Source organism: Ambystoma mexicanum, chromosome 2q (assembly GCF_040938575.1).
Source record: "Ambystoma mexicanum isolate Mex_15411 chromosome 2q, UKY_AmexF1_1, whole genome shotgun sequence".
Taxonomy (NCBI): Eukaryota; Metazoa; Chordata; class Amphibia; order Caudata; family Ambystomatidae; genus Ambystoma; species Ambystoma mexicanum.
Window position 1 is genome coordinate 666,768,892 of NC_090924.1, and position 19,979 is coordinate 666,788,870.

At 47.9% G+C, this 19,979-nt stretch overlaps 1 non-coding gene across 1 annotated transcript; it reads left to right on the forward strand.

The window, feature by feature from the left end:
* The first annotated feature begins 18,605 nt into the window (after positions 1 to 18,605).
* LOC138570481 (U6 spliceosomal RNA) lies at positions 18,606 to 18,712 on the forward strand. Its single transcript, XR_011303528.1, has one exon. It is a non-coding gene; the product is annotated as a U6 spliceosomal RNA (small nuclear RNA).
* The last annotated feature ends 1,267 nt before the right edge of the window (positions 18,713 to 19,979 follow it).

Consider the following 19,979-nt stretch of genomic DNA (forward strand, 5'->3'; position numbering starts at 1 on the left):
TGACATTGTGGATCGCTATTCCTCATTAAATGCTTAGCTTGTTATGGCATCAGAACTTAGAGATACAGCCTATATTTCTATTTATATCTTGCACTCATAGTCGGCAAAGGTTCTCATTCTATTGTGTCTGCCTTTGGTAAACAGCCAGGAGCTTTAAAAGGTACAGGAAGTCCTATTGCTTCACATTTGCCAGTGGCACTCCAAAACAACTGCAGAGCCATAGGATGCAGACCCAGGTTGTAAAGATTTTAACTTTTGATTTCAGTCAATTATCTGAATCTTTGCTTTCTGCATATTATCACTGTCCTTCCTTCTGGTTTATTTACATTAGTCCTAATTTAAACATCTCAAGAGATTTGTTTTTCCATTGTGGGGATATTGCCTTCCATTATTTTTGGGAAATCCTACGATGTTTTCGTGCACATATCCATCACTTTAGTGTATGACTTCAGAACACAAGCACTGGCAATACAAACAGTTTGGGCTTTTGTGTAGACATGGGAAAGGCACATGCCAGGCACTGCCATAGTGGTATTAGCTGGCCGTTGATGTAACTTATGCAAATACTTGGGCATTTAATAGCTGTGCCTGGCATATGCCTAGTACCTATACACAAGCCAAATCTATTGACTTTGACAATGATTATTTTTAACAGGACTTCAGTGAAGTACACACATACTGCTTATAAATGGGGTGGCTGAAGGCAGACCTGGTTATGACATTGTTATTACACCCATAGTGTCATGATTCCTGTTGGGCGGCGCTTCTTGGATGTGTGGAGACGCCATTGACAGGTGCCATTACGTTCGACGGCCGTCTGGAAGCACCGCTCTAGTATTTTCCAAGATGGCTGCCGACGTACTTTAGTGTCAGCTCGGGCAGCGTTCTTCGCGTTGCACCTTCTCTGCTACTCCTGGCTCGAAGGTAACGCTGTTTTCCCTGTTCTGTCCAGTTCCTCTTTTGGACTCTGTTTATCTTGCTCTCCTGCTGCCTTGCAATTGCCTAGCCATCCAGAATTATTTCTGTCCAGCCTCTCTGTTCCCTTCTCTCTGCCTGGCTTCTTTTCTCACTCCCTCCTTGGCGCCTTGGTTTCCCTTACCCCTGGAGCATTCTGAGCCATTTCTTCTCCCTGGGAGTCTCTGCTGTCTTATTTTGGTGTTTTCTCCTCCTTCCACGCCCTCACCGGCAGTAATCCGGTACTCCTCGGACCTTCCCCTGCAGTCTGCCGGTCTCTCTCAGCTTCCCAAGTTGGTTCATCATCTGAGACCATTCTGTCAGGACTCTCACCGCAGGGTTTTTTCTGCCATTGGGGCTTTTTTCCTGCTCAGGAGCCGGCTCCCGGGAGTTCCCGTTGTTCGGTTCCTCAATCACCCGACAGCGTGGCATCCCAGGGAGCTCGCCCCTACTTACGCCAAAAGAAGGAAGCCAAGAAAGACGGCAAAGATCAAGCCTGAAGATGTCCAGGAAGGAAGTCGGAGTCACAAGATAACCTTACGGATACTTCAGGTGAGGAGGAAGGGAGGGAAGCCTTAAAAGACTCTGGCAGTTGTGATAGAGTGCAACGCCAAAGGACACTGATGGCTTCTCTCGAACAGTACCAGGAATTGGTGGCCGCCATTCAGGGGCTTACGGTAGAGGTACAATCACTTCGATCTGAGAATCAATCTCTACGGCTACAGGTAGCAGCTCGTGAGGAAGCCCGCGGAGATCTACCTCCTCTACCTTTATCTTGCGGAAAATATGATGGAAATCCGAAGACGTTGAAAGAATTTTTGGATGCTTGCCGGCTATATTTCACTTTCTGCCCTCGCACCTATGAGACTACCAAGGCCAAGGTGGGCTTCTTAGTCTCAAATTTAATGGGAAACGCCTTGGCATGGGCTTCACCACTAGTTCTACAGTCTCATCCAGCTACCTCTGACTATGATCAGTTTGTGCAACTTCTAAAGACCCGCTTTGACCGACCTGAGGTTCAGTATGCCTAATATGATTCCTTGACATTAGACAGTGCCCCCATGATGTACAGACTTACGTTACATCCTTCATGCAGCTAGCCACAGACGCCGGATGGCCTGATTCTGCTCAACAGGCATTGTTTCGTCACGGCTTACATGAGGATATAAAGGACCAATTGGCACACATTGCAAGACCCCAGACTTTCCAAGAACTTGTATCACTCGCATTACAGATCGAATTTAGGTTGGGAGAAAGAAGGCCGGAAAGAAGGCGCCCACGTCTCCCTCCCTTACCTATCTCACCCAATTTTTCTAGGGATCATCCGGCTCCCCCTGCTGTGGAGGAACCAATGCAAATCAGTACTACAAGAGGGCCCTTGACAGCCCAAGAAAAGAAGAGAAGAAGGGAATTGGGTCTCTGTATGTACTGTGGTTCTAGTAAACACCTACTTCAAAATTGCCCTGCGGTTCCTCCGCGCCGCCAGGGAAACTAATCTCCCCGAACCTAATCAGGGGTAAGTCCGGGGGTGTTGAAGGAAATCCCTGTACCAACACTTTGACTCTTCTACCTAGAGAAGACAATCGGCTGATGGTCTTTCAGGTTACGTTGTGTCGGGATCCCTCTACCGTCTGGGAAGCTTTAGCCATGCTGGACTGTGGTGCAGCAGGGAACTTCATTGATGTTTCCTGGGCCCAAGAGAACAATGTGCCAATTCTATCCAAGAAATTGCCCATTCCTGTAGAAGGGGTAGATGGCCAACCTCTATCTTCAGGACCCATTACCCAAGAGACTCTGCTCCTTCAAGTCCAATTGTTTCAGCATCAGGAAGAGATGGTATTTGACATCATTAAGGCTGCACACTTTCCGGTGATTCTTGGAATCCCTTGGTTACGCAGACACAACCCGATGATTGACTGGACGAACAATACCATACAGTTTCAGTCGTCTTTTTGTCTCAGTGAATGTCTTAACATTAGTCATCTCATGGCCACCCCGAACAAGGGAGATCCCGTGTTGACAGCATCACTCCATATGGTCCCAGAACACTATCAAGACTTTTTAGAAGTCTTCCTGGACAAACAGTCACATTCCCTTCCTCCTCACAGAAGAGAAGACTGCGCCATTGAGACCCAACCTAATGCGTCTATACCTTTCGGGAGGATGTTTCCCCTATCCTTACCAGAGCGCAAAGCTCTCAAGGAGTATTTGGATTGTAATCTACAAAATGGACTCATCCAAGAATCTAAATCTCCAGCTGGAGCATCATTGTTCTTCATACCAAAGAAGGGATCATCTGAACTCCGCCCTTGTATCGACTATCGAGGCTTAAATCGCCTTACCATTAAAGACCGCTATCCGATGCCTCTTATCAAAGAGATACTGGAAGCTGTACAAGGTGCATCTATCTTCACGAAACTAGATCTCAGGGGAGCATACCACCTGCTCCGTATAAGACAGGGGGATGAATGGAAGACAGCGTTTAGGATACCACTAGGGCATTTTGAATATCGAGTTATGCCCTTCGGCTTAGTTAACGCACCCGCTGTATTCCAACACTTTATGGATACGTTGTTTGCCGATCTCCTATTCTCTTCAGTGGTGGTGTATTTAGACGACATCTTGATTTTTTCCTCATCTCTCCTTGAACACAGAAGACATGTTCGGCTGGTGCTGGAACGTCTGCTGGAAAACAAGCATTTGGTAAAGCCTGAAAAATGTGTTTTCGAAGCTCCTGTAGTATCCTATGTAGGGTTCATCCTTTCCCACGAGGGCACCCGCATGGATCCCGTAAGATACAAGCTATAACTTGTTGGCCAGCCCCCAGAAACGTTAAAGAAGTACAATGCTTCCTCTGACTTGCTAATTTTTACCGTCAGTTCATTCCTGGGTTCTCCAAGATGGTTCTTCCTATCACCTCGCTATTGAAGAAAGGAGTTACCTTTTCTTGGAAACAAGAAGCAGATTCTGCATTCCAAGCTCTGAAAGAGGCATTCACCTCGGCACCTATCCTTGTGCAGCCTGATCAGACTTTCCCCTTTATTGTAGAGACGGACGCCTCAGGAGGAGCTATTGGTGCCGCCCTCCTTCAGAAAGGTAAAGATGGCCTTGAACATCCAGTGGCGTATTATTCTAAAACCTTGTCCCCCAGTGAAAGGAATTATTCTGTCATTGAAAGAGAGTTGTTGGCTATCAAACATGCCTGTGACGAATGGTGACACCTCCTTCAGGGGGCTATGCATAGGTTTACTGTACGCACCGACCACAGTAATCTTCGCATTCTTCAACAGATGGAATGTCGCAATGCCAGACACGCCCGTTGGGCGTATTTTTTTCTCAATTTTATTTTGAGGTTACATACCTCCCCGGCAAACAGAATATCTTAGCCGATGCCCTGTCTCGCAGTCATGGTTCGGACAGTGAAACAGACTTTAGCCATGATTTACTGTTAGCGGGTAAGGAGATTCGTACAGTGGCCAATGCTTTTTTGCGCGAAGTCCGAATCCAGCAACATTGCTCACCGATTGGGTCGGATTTAGGATCTGAATTACAAGAAAAAGAGGGGATCCTCTTTAAAGGTCGAGCTCTATATCTACCCGACAAGAAGCATCAAAGACTGGCCCTCTCATGGTGTCATGATTCACCTATGGCTGGACATAAGGGCATACGAGCCACTAAGGATCTTTTCTCCAGAATGTTCTGGTGGCCGGGTTGGAATCGAGACGTGCATTCTTATGTATCCACCTGTTCCATCTGTGCAGCCAATAAGTATTCTTTCTCTAAGCCCGTAGGCTTACTACAGCAGGAACCAGCTCCCAAACAACCGTGGACCCACGTCTCTACGGATTTTATTGTGGAGTTGCCTAATTCTGATGGGAACACTGCCATCATGGTAACTGTAGATTCTCTGAGCAAGTTGGCCCACTTCACGCCTTTGAAGGGGGTACCTACAGCCCCTGAGATGGCCAAAATATTTCTGAAAGAGATTGTGCGGCTTCATGGTCTACCTGAAACCGTGGTGTCTGATCGAGGCCCTCAATTCACTTCCCAATTTTGGGGTTCTCTGTGCAAACAGTTGGGGATTCAGCGAGCCCTTTCCTCTGGGTTCCACCCACAAAGCAATGGGCAGACAGAAAGGCTCAATCATACGTTAGAACAATACCTCTGATGTTTCTGTAGCAGAAAGCAAGATGATTAGAATGCCTTTCTCCCTATGGCTGCGTTCACTTATAATAACACCAGACATACGGCCATCAATATGTCCCCTTTTTTTGCACATTTGGCTACCATCCCAGAGATTTGACTTTGACAGAGATTCGTCCGTCGAAATTACCGGCTATAGATCATCTCCTAAAAAACCTCAAGGACACTCATGTGTTAGCCAATGAGACTTTGAACGCTAGCCGACATTCCTACACGACATGGGCCGACAAAAAGAGGAAAGCTGTACCCGCTTGGACGGAAGGCGATAAGGTCTGGTTGGCCACAAAATTCTTACCCCGTTGGACACACATAGGGGAGTTTGCACCTAGATACATAGGACCTTTTCAGATCACCAAGAAGGTTATCCCTGTTGCCTTTCGCCTCCAGTTACCTTCCTCTCTCAAACACGTACATCCCGTATTCCATTCCTCTCTTCTGAAAACCTACTTTCCGGACCCTTACAAAAGAAGATCTGAAAGACCGCTTAGCGACTTTCAGTGTGAACCAGCATACTACGAGGTTTCCCGCTTAGTTGATTCCCATTATCATCATGGAACCCTTCAATACTTGGTTCACTGGAAGGGTTACCCCATTGAAGAACGCACATGGGAGCCCATGAGTCACATTCATGCCCCTCGACTCATTAGGAAATTTCACAGATTGCATCCGGGCAAACCAGGAGGCCCCCCAGGTAGAAGGGGACATACTGTCATGATTCCTGTATGGCGGCGCTTCTTGGATGTGTGGAGATGCCATTGACAGGTGCCATTACGTTTGACGGCCGTCTGGAAGCACCGCTCTAGTGTTTTCCAAGATGGCCGCCGACGTACTTTAGTGTCGGGCTCGGGCAGCGTTCTTCGCGTTGCACCTTCTCTGCTACTCCCGGCTCGAAGGTAACGCTGTTTTCCCTGTTCTGTCCAGTTCCTCCTTTGGACTCTGTTTATCTTGCTCTCCTGTTGCCTTGCAATTGCCTAGCCATACGGAATTATTTCTGTCCGGCCTCTCTGTTCCCTTCTCTCTGCCTGGCTTCTTTTCTCACTCCCTCCTTGGCGCCTTGGTTTCCCTTACCCCTGGAGCATTCTGCGCCATTTCTTCTCCCTGGGAGTCTCTGCTGTCTTATTTTGGTGTTTTCTCCTCCTTCCACGCCCTCACCGGCAGTAATCCGGTACTCCTCGGACCTTCCCCTGCAGTCTGCTGGCCTCTCTCAGCTTCCCAAGTTGGTTCATCATCTGAGACCATCCTGTCAGGACTCTCACCGCAGGGTTTTTTCTGCCATTGGGGCTTTTTCCCTGCTCAGGAGCCGGCTCCCGGGAGTTCCCGTTGTTCGGTTCCTCAATCACCCGACAGCGTAGTATCCCAGGGAGCTCGCCCCTACTCATGCCAAAAGAAGGAAGCCAAGAAAGACGGCAAAGACCAAGCCTGAAGACGTCCAGGAAGGAAGTCGGAGTCACAAGATAACCTTATGGATACTTCAGGTGAGGAGGAAGGGAGGGAAGCCTTAAAAGACTCTGGCCCTCATTACGACCCTGGCGGAAATCGGAAAACGATGGCGGAAATGCAATACCGCCATCGAATAGCGCTCGGTGCGACTATGACCCGCCACCGCAAAGTACGAAGCCATTAGCGACACCGTAGTGAACGCCAACGCTAACTGCACCAAGTACGCGCGCGCGCGCCATGCCAAACCGTAAATACCACCATGGCGCAAAGGTACGCGAATTCCGACCCTAGCGGACATGTACCTAACAGCATCAAGCATGGCGGAAAGCACCATTCCGCCATGGTGAGAAGTACGGCATCGCGAATCAACCGTAAACGGCCCCACTGAGTGCCTGTACACCGCTCCCTGCCCACAAAGTACAACTCCCCGTAGGTGCAATGAAGTCACAATGCAACCAGTGAAATGTACAAGTCACCCATGCATGCCAACGAACAAAAGATTCACAAGAGGGGCCAATGGGAGCTGCAGGGCACAGATGGCACGAATACAGAAGCCATTCCAATGGACATGACCACAGTCCCCCCCCCCGAAACGCACGCAAACACAGGCACCTGTGACCAGCAATATTCCGAAAATCACAACATTCCACCAGTCCACCTGGCTGACCGGCGTCTGTTACACAAAACCCAATCCCCCGCCCCTGAGCATGACAACATTCAAACAGTCATATTGGCAGCCCCCATCCCTGACCTCACTGGGCTCCGTAGGCAAACGCCCCCAGCACAGTACCACGCGACTATACTCCGAAACCGGAACCCAATGCAGATCTCCTCACAATACATCGCTCCCCAAATAGGAATATGCCACATCACTCGCAAAGAAGAACGCTACACGGCCCATATCAGAATAGAAATTTAATGCACAACTAAATCACCAAGCTCATACAGCCATTAGTCCATGAACTCCAAAACACATATCACCATTGTGGGCTGCATCCGCAAGGAATGACCAGCTACTACTTGTGTGACGCCCTGTTCCATCATGGTACACAGAGCCACATTCACGTACGAAAAGGCAACATGGAAGCGCACAGAACCGCAGGCCCGTCCCAATGGGGAGGCACTAGTCCAACTGAAAGGCCGAAATGTTGCTCCGAGCCACTAGTACTGCGTAAGGGCATGTGGCCCATTGGCGATCGTCCCATAAGATCGTAATGCTGCTCCACTGATTAACACGAAGCAGCAGGTGTCGGGAGTAAACGCCATCTGCAGGAGTGGCATACAGATGGCAGTGGCAAAAGGGGAGGAGATACCTGTCAACCAAAAGAAAAGAAAAAGAACAGAATGGCCATCAGAACTACATTCGAACAACTCACTTCAATGATCACACTAAATCCACAGCCATATGCATGCTAGCCCACTCCAAAGGATCATCACCACCCCAAAACCACTTGCGACTCATAACTATCTATATCGAGGTGTAAACACCATCACAAACGAGTGTACCTGTGCATGCGTCTGTCAAAACAGATTCCATCAGATGGGAATGTTAACGTGCATGGACACAAGTGTCTGAAGGCGCGTCGAGACAGGGAGGGCTCAACAAGGCCAGATAGACGATGGTCCCACTATGGCAGCCCTGCATCACATAGCGCAGGGGAGGCGGATAGATTCCAAGAAGCACTGTACATGGCAAACCCTGTATCAAATCACCTGCCCACGCATCCATTCATCATTCCCTCATCCTGTTATAAAAACGCCTGAATATTTACTCACAAAACATTCGAAATTTCCATTGAGTCTGTGCGTTATGCAGCCTGCAAAATCCACAGTGCCCCAGCCCGTAATTCCAGTGTTGTGAAGTTACATGTATTTGGGAACGTCCGGCCTCATCGGCCACGTCACTATTGCGCATCCCAAACTATTCATATCAATCATTGCTTCCTCGCCATGGCCTCTGTCTCAAGGACATTGAACAATAGAACGTTATATTTGCAGTCAGACCTGTGGGCATCTCCTCTCCGCTAGCTGAAAACCGAAAGCGCCGGCCTTCGAATTCCTCATTTGCAACATCACGTCGAAAAGGCATCTGTGGCCGTTTGAAATCACAAATTAATCCATCTAGTGCGGCTGTGTGTGAAAATGGCAACTGCCATCACCCACTAATGGGACGCCCCGCCCGTCGTTGCAACTCGGTACAGTGATGCATGAGGGCCCACCGTTACTCGAGTACTACGTTCCACTGACCCATCACAAGTCTGTTCGCGACTGCAAAGATTGTATGTGAAACAATGGGACCATAGCCGAATGTACATATCAACAAATGTTACACGGCCATCGGGTACAAATACATGATTGCAATAGCAAGATGCCATTCCTCGAATAGCAGCGTTGTGTGCGGGACGTGCTCGCCCAAAGGGGAGAGCAGCTTGCACAGGTGGAATGAATCACCACAGGTGGAGGCCATACAGCCTGAAAACACATAAAGTGCACACCCAGTCTCCTCCCACAACCACACCCACTCCGAAATGCTACCGGCAGGACTCGCGATGTTGGCCCTGGGGGACCTGATAGCACTGCAAGTACTCCAACTCCAAGAAGAAGACGAACACCAACTACAACCGGCCGCACGGAGGAGACGCAGGAGGAGGAGGAGGCCAAGGCAGGGCCCGCAAGGGCCGCCAGCACAGCCACTACCACCACGCAGGCAGCCCGCAATCCCACGCCTCCGAGCACATCCGTTCAACCTCACTGATGAGCAGATCCACACCCTCTACCGTTTGGACCGGGACACCATAGCCGCAATAGTGGACATGACACAGGCTGACCTTGTCAGCATGATAGATAGCCCAACCGCCATCCCACCCCTACTGAAGGTGGTGTCTGTACTCCACTTCCTGGCCACAGGCACCTACCAGCACACAGTCGGACAGTTGCATGGCATTTCTCAGCCACTGTTCTCACGGACACTATCGCAAGTGCTCGATGCCCTCCTGCAGCACGCAGACGACTACATCTCTCTACCACGCTCGGAGCAGGAAATTACCAACACAAAAGTGGGATTCCATGCACTTGCCGGCATACCGGGTTGCATTGGTGCCATCGACTGCACCCATGTGGAATTGGTCGTCCCACATGCCATGGAGGCCCAGTACCGCAACCGAAAACAATTTCATTCCCTGAATGTACAGATGGTGTGTGACTCCAACAGGATCATTACACATTGTTGTGCCAGATTCCCTGGATCAACCCATGATTCTATGGTCTTGAGGAACTCTACTATACCACGCTACATGGAGCGACACGCAGGGAACAGATCCTGGCTACTCGGTGAGTCTCTTTTCATGCATGATGATGTGGGGTATGTGATGCGGCAATGACCTGGCAGGAAGGGGGGGGGGTGTGCGTACGTAGCAATGGCATTCCACATCATACGTTTATCGTCCACATACAGGTGATGCTGGGTATCCACTGAAGAGATGGCTCCTCACACCAGTCCGGAACCCACGGGACCAGCAAGAGGAGGACTACAACCATGCCCACTCACGTACCCGTGTAGTCATTGAACAGGCATTCGGCCTACTGAAGACTCGTTTCCGCTGCCTCAGCAGGTCTGGCGGGGCACTCCTGTACCGCCATGAGAAGGTTGCAAAGATGGTCATGGCATGTGTCATGCTCCACAACATGTGCGTACGTAGAAATGTGCCCATGCCCCCTGACGCAGAACTGCAAGCACCTGATGATGGTCATGATGAGGGTGGGGATGTGGCAGCACCTCAAGGAGTCTGCGAGGCACCGGAGGGCCGTGACATTCGTCAGCATCTCATTGATGCATGCTTCTAGCACTCACGCCTGGTGGCTGATACATGGACACGGGACTCGTGGCACTGTGTGTGTCTGGTACATGCACAATATGGACTGTACGCCTATGATGGCCTAGTACACAAAGATCATTGTCCACACATCTCATCGGTTGATCGTGCACTGTTTATGGCATATGTGATATCATGTTGAACACCCTATCGACCCGCCACCCAAGTGAGCCCAACACACCCCCTCCACCCTCCTACCTCCCCCCCGAACACCAGTGTCCAAAGATGCTCATTGTCAGTGGGCTGTCGCTATTGCAAGCCCCCTCTGCGGGTGTCAGGGGCACCCCTGCCCGTGGAGCGCAGGTTCCTCCCAGATCTACGTTGGGGGCTGCCCTGGACGGAACTTGCAACGGATGATGTCTCTGCCTGCTCACGTCCATGCATGTCCCTAAGGGTTTGTGAGAGCTCAGTGAGCACACGGCGCACTGCGGCAAGTTCGGCACATACGTCTTTGGACGTCGCATGCAGTTCTCCCCTCAGGCTCTCGGTGCTACTCTCCATTTGTGCCCTTAGTGTCTCTGTACTTCTCTCAATTTCTGCCCTGAGTGTCTCAGTTGTTGTTTCTATGTCTGCCTTAGTGCGCCCACATTCATCGGCATGGTCCTTGAGGAGCGTGGCCAGTTGCTGCTGTTGCACGATTAACTGCTCGAGGGACTGTTGCCTCTGCTGGGCCATGGCCATTTGCGGGGGTGTCACAGAGGGGCTGTTGACCTCATGTTGCCTTGCCACAGGGCTTGTGGGGGATGGCCAGTCGTCGTCTTGTGGGTGCCCCTGCGTGGTATCCTCATGTTGTATGGGATGGGACAGACAGGGGGAATGGGACAGGTCATGGATGGATCTGACTTCGACATCCCCGTCTTCTGTGTCGGAGCATGCTGCCATCAATGGGGTGTCACCTATGGTGCTGCTGCCACCAGAGGCAGTGCCTTCTGTGGCATCCGTTGGGGGGACCTGTGGTGGTGGTGTTGTGGGCATGCTGGCTGCTGGGGTGCCTGTTGATGTTCCCTCCTCTGTGCTGCCACCTGATGTGTGCTGCTGCCGTGTCTTGATGCGTGCAGCTGAGGTGGAGGGTCTTTGGCCGTTGGTCTTGGCCCTCTTTGCAGGTGCGCTGGTAGGGGTGTCCTGATGCTCGTCGTTTGGATCAGACCCTGTGGTGGAGTAAAGGAGGGCGAGGGTTAATAATGGGTCTGTGGGTATTGGAATGGCATTGTATCACATGCATTGGGGTGGTACCTGAGGGTGATTTGGGTCGGGGCCTTGGAGGTGCTTTCATTTGTGTGTGGAGTGAGGGTGCAGTTGTTTGGCAGCCTGCAGTTAGGGTGTGCCTGCTGCACGTGTAGTGGGTGTTTTAGGTGTTTTTAATTATTTATGTATTTATTGTGAGTTTTAAAGTGCGCTATCAGGGCGATGTGTGTGGACGTTCTCCTGGACATGTGTTTCTGTTGCACTATGTGGACACATGGTAGTTCACATGATTGGACATTGTGGATTTAGCATTGTTTTATCTGGCCCACCTACCTGAATCTTCGGATGTCTGCACTCCTTTCTCCATCCCTCCGACTCCCTCTATGCTCTCCATTCCGATGGTGGAGGCACAGATTTCTTCCCAGGGGGTCAACTTGATGGGTGATTCTGGACCTCCCCCGGTGGCTGTGGCAATGTTGCGGTTGGCAGAGAGTATGCTGCGGACGCGTATCCGCAGGTCGTCCCATCGCTTTCGGCATTGCTGTGGGTTGCGGGGTGCGGTCCCCACCGCACTTACCCGCTGTGCCACCAGAGCCCATATGGCCTTCTTGTTCGCAAGTGCCGTCCTGGTCATTTGCGTGGAGAAGACGACGGCAGCATTCTCCTGGAGGGTCTCTGTTAGCACGGTGAGTTCCTCACGGGAGAAGTGGACCTGCCGCTTGCGGTCGCACGCTTTCTTCGCTACTTTTCCCATTTTTCTTGGTTTCGCTAGGGTGGATGACGGGTTGGGGTGTGTCTCGGGGTAGTGTTTTTAGTGGTTGTGTGGTTTTTGTGGTTTTATAGGTGTACGGCGGGATGTTTCCCGTTCCGGGCCCATGTTTTTACTTCCGTTTCCGTATATTTCCGGTCACCGTACTTTCCGGTAGGCGCACTCTGCGGTGTCCGCTGTGATGGGTGGCGGTATTGCACCTAGGGCGACGTACGGCGGCGGTGTGGGCCGTTTTGGGGTCATTTCCGCCATCGCGGACTTTGCACTTCCGCCATGCCGTGGTGCTCGTGCCCGATGGGTCGGAATGGACCGCACTTTGCTCCTTCATGCAATGGCGGAAACGCTATTTACGCTGTTGCGGTCTGGTCAGTCACTTTCCGCCAGGGTCGTAATGAGGGCCTCTGACAGTTGTGATACATAGCATATTTACAGCCCCACTTAAGTCATTTCATTAACTGTTCAGGAGACTCCATTGGGAAAACACTAGCAGGAACTTCAAGTGAAAAGTTTGATAGTAAGGCTTGACTAAAGCAACGACAAAGAGATCCCATGAGGAAGTGTTTTGGGCAGGGAGGGGCAGTAACTGCATGGGGATGGCCATAGGGATTAGCTTGGCCACGGGTGGGTACAGAATCAAACAAGACATACAAACTGTGTGCCCCTCTGAATATGTTTTTCTCCCTGTATATACTCCAATGCAATCATTTCAGCTTCCAGGTGGCACAAGTCCCACCTAATAGCCTAAACCGATTAGATTAGATTAGCACATATCTCATGGAAGCAAAGACACTGCTTGGGATGTGATTTCTTTATTGGGGCATGTTTGAAGTTTAGTAAGAATCACAGCAGTCACACTTAAATCAACACTAACAACACTGATTTAAGACTGTAACATAATTCTGACCCTTTGCATGGAATTATTGATGCTAACATTTAGATATGTCTCATTACATGTACATACCCACAACTGTTGGTAATGCTTTGACTGTAGGGATTACATTTCTTATTAATATAACACCTATTATTTCACTTTGTATTACAGTGTTTAGAAGCAGGGCAAATATGTCATAGGAAACACTTCTAATAAATGTGATAATGTTAATGCTATATTTTGTAATGAAAAGGGACTAAAAGGAACAGGGCAAGGAGAGGGTGCAGGGCAAATAAATGTTAATGATACATGTTTCATTTTATCTGCAGTAATTGTATAGCTCAGTGAGTTAAATGCTCAGCTGTGACATGTACATACCTGCTCTTTCCAAGTTCAAACCTTGAAAACACCTAATCAGCCTTCACGCTTCTGAAGTTAATACATTGTATACGGTTAAATTTGGTAGCAATTCCACCAGCGTTACAGCACTTAGAAGTGGGCGGGTTAAGCACGATGCGCTATACATAAACATATGATATAATAATATATTCCCGTAACATTATGGAACTCTACACTACAATAGCATCAAAACTGAGCATTTTGGCATGCCCAAAATGATAGACCATACAAACAACAGTCAAGTTGATTTTATATAAGCAGTGCTTGAAGTGAAGCATCCAGTCTGCCTGCCCTAAATAGAAAAAACCATATTCTCTACCTGTACCCTTGTAAATAAAGCACATAAGCCACAAAAAGAAAGCAAACACATATGTGAAATGACAACATTTCCTGGCAGGAGAAATTGTGGCGTGAATGCCAAACTGCAGCCTGCATTAAATGCAATGTGTATACATTTCACCGCACTAGAATCTGTAACAAACACAGTTTCTGTGTGCTGCACTTCCCAGCACTAGGTCTTACATTGCTCAGTATACAGAAGGGCAAAGCGGGTGATGGCAGACTTCATGGAAGGGGTCTGCCCGGCCCTTCCTAGAGACTTCACTACACCAGCAACAACCACTACTATATTGTACAAACTATACATACTTCCAGAAACCAGTTATGCTCAGTCACCAAGCAACCGGCCTGGTGAGGTTACTCACATGGTGATAATGGGGCATGGCTGTGACCCAGAGGAAGCCTAGGGTTTCTGTGTCTGTGCATCATGAATTGCCAGACTCTGGAAATCAGAGTGTGAAGATTATAAAATGGGATAATAAGGTGATTCAGAAACAGACCTGGCACCAGGGCCTTTCAAGCTATTGAGTTACAATGGGACTCTACTCTTTGTGGGCCCCCCTTCAAATTTGACAAGAAAACTGAATTGTTTTTCTTAAGTGGTCCATTGGGGGTTAAAGATTCCCTGCTGGTTGACTTCATTTGTTTTGCTATGCAGAGGTCAGTAAACGTGTCCTGTGATAATATGTAATTTTAACATCCTCTCTATTGCACATCTAGGGTTGCCACAGGATGAGGTCACAGGGTGGAGTGGAAAGTATGCACATATGCCCAAAAGAAACATTCGTCCGCACAAAGTGAAGGCTGTGCACTTCATTTGTGCAATGTTGGCCAAAGACAGACTTTTCCAAAAACTGTTCAATAGTCACAGGCATGTTTCACCCTCCTTTTAGCATTTTGGAGTTGGGTATATAATATTCTGGTAAGTTCAACAGTGGAACTCATCAAGCTCATCCAACCTTAAAGCTTAAACCAGGGAGATCACTCATTCAATTTGCATTAGGAAACATATTCTTCTATTATAATCTTTGCACTCTACAGCTGCCTCCCCTAACAGAAGCCCTTTGCCTAGGTTGCACTGAATTCAGTCTTCCCATTCCTTATGATACATGGATTTTGTGATCAGATATGTGCTCCTGGTATTGGAAAAAAAAACTCAACTAAAACTGCCTGTGCCCCTAAGCATGCCTACCATTTGTCAGCTGTCCCCTTGCATTTTAAATCCTAAAACTACACTACATAAATGCCTTTTTATTATGAACATATACAGACAAGTTTTCACAGCTGTAGGTAAGAGGGCCCCCAGCCATTGTATTTGGATGCCTCACTCCTCCCCCTGCACAACATGTAAGAATGGCCCAAGGAATAGTAGATGGAGGACATGGAGGCTGGGCTTCCCTGAGGAATTGTCATTCCGTGCAGCCAATGCTTGTCCAGCCCTGGTTAGTTTGGGCTTTTTAACAGGAGTTCACTGAAGGACAAGCAGAGTGCTGTTAAATCAAGTGGCTGAAATCAGGCCTGATAAGATGTTTTTATTACATCAGCAGCATGCTTACAAGTCCAATTAAGTCATTACCTCTAAAAAGACTGCTTTGATGAAACCAGTGCAAACTCTGATGGCAAGGCTTCATTAAAGCAGGCTCAAACAATTCCCAAGAGGAGGAGTTTTGGGCGGGGAGAGGTAGGAATGGGTGGGGATGGCCATAGTGATTAGCATGGCCATGGGCAGTCAATGGGTGGGCTCATAACCAAACCACATCTATACACTATGTATCCTTCCTCATATGTCATTCCCATGTGCCACTCGACATATGCCATTCCTTCCTGTCAGCCCTCTATTGTAATAGTGTAGGATTATAGGTGTTGCAAGCGACACCTAATAGCCCTCACTAACAAGGTATTCTGAATGCTTGGGCAAATGAGTATGTCATATAGATCCTAGGTGGACACCAACAAGTTGCCCTCTGAGCCTTTGCCCAAGGACTTGCATACAACAAATGAAGTGTCTGTGTGAAAACGATGACGTGGCGGTACAATGCAGCAGTTTTACATAGAGATTTATTTCAAAGCAGAGACTTCCTTTTCTGACTTGACTTTTCCAAAACCCTCCCTAGAAGTACTGAGACTTGGTTTTAAAAATGCCAGGTGGTGGAGGTTTTAAAATGCAGGAAATTAATTTCTTATGAAGGGGGAGATATTTCACTGGGGAGATTCCATTTCACAGTACATTTTTTCAATGGACGAGTTTATTTCAGAATAAGGTCTCCTGGGGGGGACTTTATTATGGGGAGGCTTTATTTCGTGACACCAGCACAATCCAAAGTGGGCGTTTACTGTGTCAACCACAAAAGTGCACTAAGCGCAAGATTGCACAAATAACACATACTGTAAGCTCACCTGAGCCTCCAGACTCTGCAGCTTTTGGCAGCCTGGCACCACACTTCATGATAAACTTCATGTGCCTTGTAATACTTCCCTTTGTCTTGGTGATGAAGAACTCACGTTACATCTTTAAATGCATTTTCATTTGCAAGCTGTTTAATTTTCTAAACTAATCTCAATGCATTTCTTAACGGGCCTCCATCCCGAGGCCTAAAGATAGTTCGCTCCCGAGGGAAGGGGATATTAAAAGCTCATAAGAGAGCATCTTGCCATTTCAAAAGATTACTGCCCCCATGAGGGCAGCGGAGAGGCATTTAAAAAAACGCCATAAATCACGTACAAAAGATAGCGAAGACAAGCCCTTCAGAAGGTTGCAGTTTAGGTAACGCATGGACGCTGAGACCTTCACTTCAAAGCGTTGTGTGGCGTCCCTAAAGACTCACGCTGAACCCGCAAGGGATACAATTCCGCAGATTGTGCAGCTCTTCAGAACATCTGTTTCTACATTGGGACTTTATGATGGTAAATCTCGGAGCGTTGGGACAGTTATGCGCCCTTTAGCTTCTGAAAGAGAAATCCTTAGAGGGGTTACGTGTTCAATATTTTACCAGATTTTAATGGTTAGTCAGGCTACTTTGTTAAATTGAATCTCACCTATAAAAAGAACATATACCTCAGAAAATATTAGCAACGCAAACATAAAAATGCATTTATTTTGATGAAATAGGGCCTGAGTGCAAATTTAAAATGCACTGTCACGCTGTTGCCGCCATGAATTCTTCACATACATCTGCCTTGCTCATTTCTAATTTGACCGTCATTGCAGAGCAATTGCTAATGTAGACAACGAGCAGAAGGAACCCGAATTGGCTTCTCTGCAGGACCTCCCTCCATGCTGGTCTTGTCCGAAAGACGTTGACTGCAACGATTTTAACCGCATTGAGTTGAAGGCTAGGACTTGCTAAAACTGTAAACAAAAATCATAAAAAGAAAATCACATGTTAGTGCCATCCATGCATTTGTCTCGGATCGGGGATTCGAACCTCTGTTGCCCTGCGTGGTCCTGCTTCCTAGACCAGCGAATTGCCCCTGTGCTAGCCCCGGTTAAAAAGTGGTGAGGAGGGTGTGTCTCCATACAGGGGGGAGTGATGAAAAATAATTGGTACTGGCAATTTTGTGTGGTACTGATGAAGATAAGACATGGATTGAGGGAGGCCGTTTCAGATTTAGCCTCACAATCCATCATGGGCAATGTTAATGAGTGCCCAGCAATAAGGGCATGGTGCAGAAGATGCAACAAGACAGAACGCTATGCCCCATTATGCAAAGTACAGGGGAGGGTCAATGGAAGGGGGAGGAGTGTCAATAGTGTACCGCAGGAAAATGGTGAAGAATATATTGGTGATAAGTTCCGAAAGTGGCACCGTGCCAGGGACAACCAAGTGAAGTTGAAAGTTGAGTTGAATTCAGGCAGGAGGAGCAGGCATCATCATTGCATATGATGGTTTTGAGGAGACTATGATTAGGAACTTTCCTAATGTATTTGGCAACAGAATACGGACATTGGATGGTTAAAATCATGAGATAAAGTTGTAGTGTTGGGCGAGGCCAGTGGCACACAAAAAGAAAACTTTTTTTTTGGGGTTTGCGCCAAAGAGAAGGCGAGGCCTGAGTTGAACAAATTGTGCAACAAAGGGAGTCACAGAGCCCACAGAATCGTGCATATGGCTTTCTCTGTACTGGTCGCAGGAAGGGATGATTACATTATTTGTGCACTTTTGTGACACAAATGAGTGATCTGAGTAGAATCACACAAATATGAAGGGGATTTTGCTTACCCTACCATGGGGGGGAGTGAAGAGGTTTCAAATCCTGGAATTAATCTCTGCTTAGCATCATGGAGGTCTACGCTTTGAGTCCAAAAGATTAACATCCTTTGTGATGCCCATGAGGCATACTGCTACAACAAAACAAATGCCCATCTGCTAGTGTGGTCTTCGAGAGAATCATGGAGAGCCTCTTTCCCAAAGAGACATGAGTACGTATGGTCAAGAAGACATGTGGACTGCTTCCAGGATTCTGGAGGAGTAGGATCATTTGATGCATATGGTGCTAAGGAAACTGAAGGAAGTGGGCATGGGCATACACATAGAACAGTGTCAGTATACGGTCACACATTTGGGTTAAAAATTTGCTCGCTTCTGTAGCACATATACTAAAATTGGAACGATACAGAGAAGATTAACATGGCCCCTGCGCAAGGATGACACGCAAATTTGAGAAAATAATAATAAAATAACATTTGGGTTAAAATATGAAAATGGGGATGAAACACAGTGTCATGAGAGGACAACGGCAGTGAATAAGGCAAGGGAAATGTGCACAAGATCACACAGTGAAGAGCATTGAGTCAAACAACATACACTCAGGACCCAAGATACATGTAAGATAAAACGCAGTAGGGCGTGATAAGAATGCAAATATGTGAAATGGGATCTGGGGTAAGCACTTAGAAGTATCTTGTGATTACAAAGAAAGTCGGCAAGCTCCTTAACCACAATTGCTGTTACAGGAACTGTCAGCGCTAAGCCCGCATACAGGGCAAGGTACGACAGAATCTGTGAACCAACACCCTTTATGGTATTGTATAAGATATCTTAAAGACAATACTCATGATGATGAGAAATACCACCTGAAATGGCAGCAAAGCCCACAATCCCTATTTATCAATCAGGGACCCAGAAAGGCTATAACAGCAACGGGAGTATAACTTAATGCATACAACTCCTGACAAGGGGCAAGTATGAATAGTGATTACAGAATAGTGAGGAAAGCATAGACATTCACACAGGAGCGGGCTACAACAGCACACCAAGACTAATATAATCAATAGGGAACAAAAGGAAACGTGCATGGGAAAACATGGAACAGACTCCCAGAGAAAGTAAAGGAACAGGAGCAGGGAAAACAAAACTACAAAGGCAAAAACTCCCCCCCCCCACCCAGGGAAGGAGAGGCAAAATGGGTGAAATAACTAAATCTTTAAAAGAGGAGTGACTAAAGGATCAAGGTTTCACTGAAGAATAAGGCAAAGTCAAAGGAATAAAGAACACAGACAAACTGGGCATCACAGAAAAGGGAAAGCACTGGAAAGTGGTGACTGCAGAACAGAGGAAGACAGAAAGTGAATCCAGGAAGCAGAAATTACTAATAAGCACACTCAATTCGAAATCCTGGGAAAAGGGAACATGAAAATAGAAACTAGGAACTAGACACTAAGTTAAGAACCAGGAACAAGGGACTGGTCACAAACAGGAACACTGCATCAATGACCAGCGCTGGACTGAAGCAAACTGAGGCTTTTGAAGCTGGAGAACGAGCACACATCTCAGGTGTGCTGCTTGCTGCATCTGCCAGCTACAGTTGCTCCTTATCCTCCACCCAGCCTTGACCTGCAAGGGTGGAGATGAAGCAGTGGGCCAGGCATTCCGGAAAGAATAGGGGGTCATTACGAATTTGGAGGTAAGCATGCCGCTATTTGCGGCATGGCTGCCTCCAAATTTGG